Source organism: Bos indicus x Bos taurus, chromosome 2 (assembly GCF_003369695.1).
Source record: "Bos indicus x Bos taurus breed Angus x Brahman F1 hybrid chromosome 2, Bos_hybrid_MaternalHap_v2.0, whole genome shotgun sequence".
Lineage (NCBI taxonomy): Eukaryota > Metazoa > Chordata > Mammalia > Artiodactyla > Bovidae > Bos > Bos indicus x Bos taurus.
This window is the reverse complement of record NC_040077.1, coordinates 13601850-13609599: the sequence shown is the minus strand read 5'-3', so window position 1 is coordinate 13609599 and position 7750 is coordinate 13601850. Positions and strand designations below refer to the sequence as shown.

The 7750-nt window shown below is 38.7% G+C and overlaps 1 non-coding gene across 1 annotated transcript; it reads right to left on the bottom strand.

The window, feature by feature from the left end:
• Positions 1-2216: 2216 nt before the first annotated feature.
• Positions 2217-2323, bottom strand: LOC113882019. The gene has a single exon (XR_003508255.1). It is a non-coding gene; the product is annotated as a U6 spliceosomal RNA (small nuclear RNA).
• Positions 2324-7750: the final 5427 nt, after the last annotated feature.

Below are 7750 nucleotides of genomic sequence, written 5' to 3'. Positions count from 1 at the left end.
ATTGTTAGTATATAAAAATACAAGTGATTTCTATGTATTGATTTTGTATCCTGCAACTTTGCTAAATTCACGGATTAGCCCTAGTAGTTTTCTGATACTACCTTTAGGGTTTTCTATGTACAGGGTCATGTCATCTGTGAACAATGAGAGCTTTACTTCTTTTCCAATCTGGACTCCTTTTATTTCTTTTTCTTCTCTGATTGCTGTAGCTAGGACTTCCAGAACTATGTTGAATAATAGTGGTGAAAGTGGATACCCTTGTCTTGTTCCTGATCTTAATCTTTCAATTTTTCACCATTGAGAATAATGTTTGCTGTAGGCTCATCATATATGGCCTTTACTATGTTGTGGTAGGTTCCTTCTATGCCCATTTTTTGAAGCGTTTTAATCATAAACGGCTGCTAAATTTTGCCAAAGACTTTTTCTGCATCCACTGAGATCATATGGTTTTTATCTTTCAATTTGTTAATATGGTGTATCACATTGATTTATTTGCATATATCGAAGAATCCCTACATTCCTAGAATAAACCCAAACTTGATCATAGTGTATGAGCTTTTTGATGTGTTGCTGAATTCTGTTTGCTAAAATTTTGTTGAGGAGTTTTGTATCTATGTTCCTTAGTGATATTGGCCTGTGGTTTACCTTTTTTGTGTCATCTTTGTCCAGTTTTGGTATCAGGGTGATGGTGGCCTTGTAGAATGAGTTTGGAAGTGTTCCTTCCTCTGCAATTTTTTGAAAGAATTTTAGAAGGATAGGCATTAGCTCTTCTCTAAATATTTGATAGAATTCTCCTGTGAAGCCATCTGGTCCTGGGCTTTTGTTTTTTGGGGAGATTTTTTATCACAACTTCAATTTCAGTGCTTGTAATTGGGTTGTTCATAATTTTTGTTTCTTCCTGGTTCAGTCTTGGAAGATAGAACTTTTCTAAGCATCTGTCCATTTCTTCCAGGTCATCCATTTTATTGCCATATAGGTGTTCATAATAGTCTCTTATAATCCTTTGTATTTCTGCACCGTCTGTTGTAACCTCTCCCTTTTCATTTCTAATGTCGTTGATTTGATTCTTCCCTCTTTTTTTCTTGATGAGTCTGGCTAAAGGCTTGTCAATTTTGTTTATCTTCTCGAAGATCCAGCTTTTAGTTTACTATCTTTACTATTGTTTCTTTCATTTCTTTTTCATTTATTTCTGCTTGGATCTTTATGATTTCTTTCCTTCTCCTAATTTTGTTGTTGTTGTTGTTGTTGTTGTTCTTCTGCTTTTCCCAGTTGTTTTAGGTGTAAAGTTAGGTTGTCTATTCGATGTTTCTCTTATTTCTTGAGGTAGGATTGTATTGCTATAAACTTCCCTCTTAGAACTGCTTTTGCTGCATCCCATAGGTTTTGAGTTGTCATTTTTTTCATTGTCATTTGTTTCTAGAAATTTTTTTTAATTTCCCTTTTAATTTCTTCAGTCACCTGTTGGTTATTTAGAAACGTGTTGTTTAATCTCCATGTGTTTGTGTTTCTTACAGTTTTTTTTCTTGTAATTGATATCTAGTCTCATAGCATTGATGGACTTCCCTGGTGGCTCAGACGGTAAAGCATCTGTCTACAATGCGGGAGACCTGGGTTCCATCACTGGGTCGGGAAGATCTGCTGGAGAAGGAAATGGCAATCCACTCCAGTACTATCGCCTGGAAAATCCCATGGACAGAGGAGCCTGGCAGGCTAAACAGTCCATGGGGTTGCAAAGAATCGGACACGACTGAGCGACTTCACTTTCACTTTCACTCATAGCATTGTGGTCAGAGAAGATGCTTGATATGATTTCAATTTTCTTAAATTTACTGAGGTTTGATTTGTGACCCAAGATGGGGTCTATCCTGGAGAATATTCCATGTACACTTGAGAAGAAAGTGTATTCTTCTGCATTTGGATGGAATGTCCTGAAGCTATGGATGAAATCCATCTCATCTAATGTGTCATTTAACATTTGTGTTTCCTCATGAATTTTCTGTTTTGATGATCTGTCCACTGGTGTGAGTGGGGTGGTAAAGTCTCCTACTACTATTGTGTTACTGTCAATTTCTCCTTTTACATCTGTTAGTGTTTGTCTTATGTATGGAGTTGCTCCTATGTTGGGGGCATAGATATTTACAATTGTTATGTCTTCCTCTTGGATTGATCCCTTGATCGTTATGTAGTGTCCTTCCTTATCTCTTGTAATATTCTTTAAAAATATGGACCGCTTCATGAACTTGCATGTTAACCTTGCCCAGAGGCCATGCTAATCTTCTCTGTATTGTTCCAATTTTAGTATATATGCTGCCCATCCAAGCACAAGCCTGAGGAATTTTTAAGGCCACCTAATTTCCAGAGATAAAAAATCAATTGTCCAAGAGGGTGGGCCTGTTTACACGGATCAGAATCACCATCCTCTGTGTTTTAGGGGGAGGATCTGCATCAACATGGCTGTGGTGATGCTAGTCAGGGGCCAGGGCTGCAGCCTCTGTGGAGCCCTGGGTTCTCAGCAGTCTAGGCCTCTCCTCTCTGGACGCTTTGTGCACCCGTTGCCTCATTATATTCCCATTTTTGTTTGCGAGCCTGTCCATATCACTGGAAGAATCATTAAATGACTTCCAGCATACTCTTTTTGAATAGCAGAAATAATAAACCACTTTTTAAAAATGGTTTAAGTTTGGTTTTATCTGGACTAGACAAGGATGATTGCTCTCAAGTTTAGAATGCTACAAAAATCTTGTCTGCCTTCTATTGAAAATTCTTTAAAAAAGCGTAAGTTGCACAAATTCAGAAATGAACTTGGGGTTCTTCTATATTTATATGAACAAACTGTATTTCAGTTGTCAAGTGGCTTAGGATCTTTGCTATTCATTTATTTGTGGCAGATTAAACAGTCGCCGGAGTATATATTCTATGGTTAAATTAACCTGAACTAGGTTAATTACGGTAGCAATTGAACCTCCATCCGATACCTTGCAGATTGGACCTTGGTGTGGCCATATTCCACTGTAAGCTACGGCTTACCAAACACAAACTTCTGACTGGGAGCAGTTTCAGAATCAATTTAAATTCAAATAAAAAGGCACTCCAGTGAGAGGCACATTAAGATGTTTAAATTATGGGGCATGTGGGATTCATCAAGCAAGGGAAGCTGTTGTAAATCAAGCTTATGGTGAATGGGTTAAACACACAAGGGGGTTTTAATGCATGAGCAACACTTCCTAGTATCTTTTTCTAGTTTGAGCAACTTAAATGGAAATGTTAAGGAAATAGCAAGGAGTAAGTAAGGTTTATACCAACTACCAACCATCATATTTATAGTTTTTCACTATTACTGTCACACCAGCTTTAAAAATAAGCAATAATTAGCCCTAGGAACACATTTCAATACATGGAACTAGAATGAACTGGAGGGAGGGCCGGAGAGAAATGAGACCGGCAGTTTGAGGGACTTTTAAAAAGAATTGCCCTTTGTTCTTGCTTCTTTTGTAGATTCTGCCATTTTGTATTATATGTGGATTTTCCCTGCTGGATTATCCTATTCCACTTCTTACCTTCATTTCCTAGCCCTAAGCCTTGCAACAAAATCTGTGTTTGTTGAATGGGTGTGCAGTGAACGAAGTGGCACCCTCGGTCTGGATATCTGAGCACTCATTCATGCAGGACTTTATTCCTAAAGAATGTGCCTTTGCAGGAACAATAACAAAAAAATATTATTGGATGGTCAAACGGATCCTATGAATAACTGTTTAAAGCCAGGAGACAGACACCTCCCTTTCATGGCTCTCCCCTTTCAATCCTCTTTTCTTTATGCTAGGTACTATGTATTCTCTGGCAGCTTCTAGGGCCTCTTTCAGCCCTAGCTACTTAATTAATACTAAGGATATATTAGTTAGTACTTAATTAATATTAGTTATTAATACTAATTAATATATTAGTTAGTACTTAATACTAAGGATATATTTCCTAAGCCCTTGCATTTTAAGCAGATTCCTAAAGAGAATAATGTTCAACACATAAACCGAACTTCTAATGGTAAAATTTTAAGCAAAGTTCTCCTTAAGCACAAATCTAACTTTTCTTAGTAGTTAATTTCTCTATGCTACCAAAACCATCTATTTAATTAAATCCAACAAATGATGGAATAATTCCCACTAGGTGGGGAGCATTTGATTAGATCCACAAAGACAGGCAAACTATAGCCCAAAGGCTAAATCCAGCCTACCTCCTGTCTTTGTAAATAAAGTTTTATTGGAACAGAGCTCACTCATGTATGTAATGTTAGTGTTTGCTTTTGAACCTCAGTAGCAGAGCTTGCAACAGAGACTACATGACCCACAAAGTCTTAAGTATTTACCATGAAACTCCTGGGTTAGCTTGTTCCCTTTTTAGCTGGCTCTTGGGTTATCTTCTATTTTTCCAGTATGTACTAGTCCAAGTCCTTGTGAGTTGTCCTTATTTCCAAGTTTCAATAAAAGCTGCCTCTGTTTTGAGAACCCTCAGTGTGTAGCCTGGAATGCGGAGCCTGCACTTTTGAAACATAAACACTTTGTCTTGATATAATTTTAGTATTTCTGGAACTCCCCAGGAAACAAAAAACACCAAGAAGCTCCTCTGACAGAATTCAGCTCATACGGAGAACACGTATCTTTGCCAGAGGTCTCCCCTTGCTCACCTAAACCATGAACAATAACTTTTTTGGAGAGCCAAACTCTTACCAATAATTAAGAGAAAACTGTTTGACCTGCTTTGTCCCTTGATGTGAAGTAATTTCTTACTTCATGCTTCTAATGGACAATAGTAAAGTATAAAAGCCCAATTCCACTTTAGCATTGAAAGATTAAGTGAATTAGTTTAGAAGCTGACATCTCCATTGAGATAACCAGCACAAAGATAGAAGTTTTCTATAGGTTTACCGTCCTCTGTATTTAAAAGTGATTGAAAAAGTATTTTGGTTGGTTTCCAAAATTAATCATGTTTGAAATACCAGTGATACATTTGTAGAACTGAGTACTATGTTATTTTTACAAAATCTTATCTTGTAAAAAACTGAGTAAGTATTCATCTTGTCTCCTGATCATGTTACTTTCTAAGCACATCTGCCTGGCTGGAGGAGGAAAAAGAAAACCATTTCAATTCTCTTCAACTTGAGGATGAGTTGCAGGGGTGGGGGTGAGGTTTGAGTCTGGCATCTTAAAGATGGAGGAGAGAGCAGGGCAGGGGATAGGATCTCTTGGAAGCCACTTTTCTTCTCTGGTTAAGCACTCGGGAGAGCCCTGTTTGAGGACTGAGTACCTCACAGAGAGTATTCAGAAGAAAAAGGTGAAACAGTTCTGACACCTCCCATGCTCTAGGCACTGCCCAACAGGCTCCAGCCAGCTCAGCTCACCTGATCTTAGAATGTGGAGCGTGCACTAAACAGCCAGTCAGTTACAAAGACAGAATTTGAATCCAGCTGCCCTAGCAAACCTCTTTTCAAGGTATGGTAAGGGGGCCATTTTGAATGACGCAGTGTCTCCAAGGAGAAAGCAGCGTGGGCAGCTCTAGCTCCAGGCTGATGGCTCTGGGTGTTTACAGCGTCAGGAAGCACATTTCTTTTTGTTTCTAACTGGAGGGTAATTGCTTTACGACACTGTGTCAGTCTCTGCCATGCGTGCGTGCTCAGCCACTTCGGTCGTGTCCGACTCTCTGTGATCCTATGGACCACAGTCTGCCAGGCTCCTCTGTCCGTGGGACTCGCCAGGCTAGAAGACTGGGGTGTGTTGCCATGCCCTCCTCCAGGGGATCTTCCCAACCCAGGGATCAAACCTGTGTATCTCATGTCTCCTTCATTGGCAGGTGGGTTCTTTACCACTGGGCCACCTGGCAAGCCCCAGTTTCTCCCATACACCAACATAAATCAGCCATTACACGGGTTCCCCCACCGCCACCCCACCCACCTAGGTGGTCACAGAGCACCGGATCTGAGCTCCCTGCATCACACAGCTAATTCCCACTGGCTATCACTTTTACATATGGTAATAAGTATGTTTCAGTGTTACTCTTTATTTTTTTTTATTAGCAATTGCAATGGTGAAAAACATATAACTGGAGAATAAGAATAAGATGGTCTGAGCCCCAGCTCTGCTACTTACGTAACTCTGAAGTTCTAAATTCTTGCTTTCTCTGTGAAATGGAAATAACAATTCCTCCTTCACAGATTTGCAAGGATTACGTGAGGTAATATACATGCCAGTGTTGTGTAGAGTGCTTGAGCCACTACCAGGCATTATTACCCTAAAGAGGAAAATTATCAAAAGTAAAACTATACTGTTTTTGGTAATATTAGTACAGCTGGCAACCATATTTTAAAATCCTATCGGTTGGATTTCAATAACAGTATTAGAAATCTCTGCTTTACCTCATTTTCACCCAGGTTTCTGAAAGTTTGTATGATTAAAATATTAAAATTCTGTCTAAATAAATACCACTCTTGAAATTCTTTTCAGTAATTTTACTTGTTGAAAGATAATAGCAAATAATGTCTTGCAGAAGACAGTAAGTAGTGCTATTTACTCGCAGTGATTATAATTTTTGTATTTGCTTTCTTAATCTATAGCAGATGTGGAATGACATGGCTTTGTCCCACCCCACCCCCAAATGCTCAGTACAACATATGGCACTGAATCAGATTACACTCTGGTTGAGACACAGTGAAATACTCACATATCCGTGAAGAGAATCCAAGTTTGCTGTTATCTTAATTTTGTTAGTTTATTCAGCCTGCATCTAAAACATCATTTTGATATTGTTATTTGGCTAGGAAAACCAAAATCCTAAAGGTGAACAAGATTTTCCAAAGAAGTATTATATTAAATTTGTAAATCTCAAGGTTACTGACAAGGAAATGTGTATATTAAAATTTTAGTGGCTTTGAAAGTTAATACCTGTCAGAAAAGCCCATGGAGGGGCATTAATTAAATGTATTTCTGATACGGCAATTAGAGAGTAGAAATGATTTTGCAATCTGATTAGAAATGTGACCATTAAGATAAAAAATGATGACACCTTCAAAAGAGGCCTATCCATAATTTATTAATGGAGACATTGCAACTACCAAACTGCAAAAGCAAATGTGTTTTATTCTTGGACCTTATACCATTAAAAACCGTAACTGGCAGAGCCCCACACTGATGAGCCAAATGGAAAGTGGAAAAAAAACACCGCTGAATCCTAAATTCTGGTCCTCTTTTGCTTATAAATATCATACTTGTATATGTATTGAGCATAAATTGTATCAAATCTCTACACAAATATTATTTCCTTCTCCCCAGAAAAAGAAAACTGGAGGAGCTGGAAACATCTGTGGCTTTCACTGAACATCAAAAGATTTTGCTACTTAAATTCCTCTTCCTAAGGTTTGGAAGAGCTGATGACATTCTGCAGATCTGAGAAACCAATTCCTTTGAATCTCCTGCAGTGATTGCTTGCCCTTCTCCCCATCGGTAACATGAAAAAGGCAGGAGACAAACAGCAGAATGCAGAAGCGTTGTTTTCCAGTCCTCAGTCCTTGAAGCTCAAGTTGAAGTCAGAATGAACACTGAGGTGCAGTAATTCCTCTGCAGGACTTCACTACCATCCATGACACCCAAACTCCCCTTTTTGGGCTACAACATCAGCATCTGGAAACAGATGACCTGTCTTAGCCACCTGAGAATAAAGCCCAACAGGCAGGTGGTGACAATACCTCAAAGCGACCATATGGCAG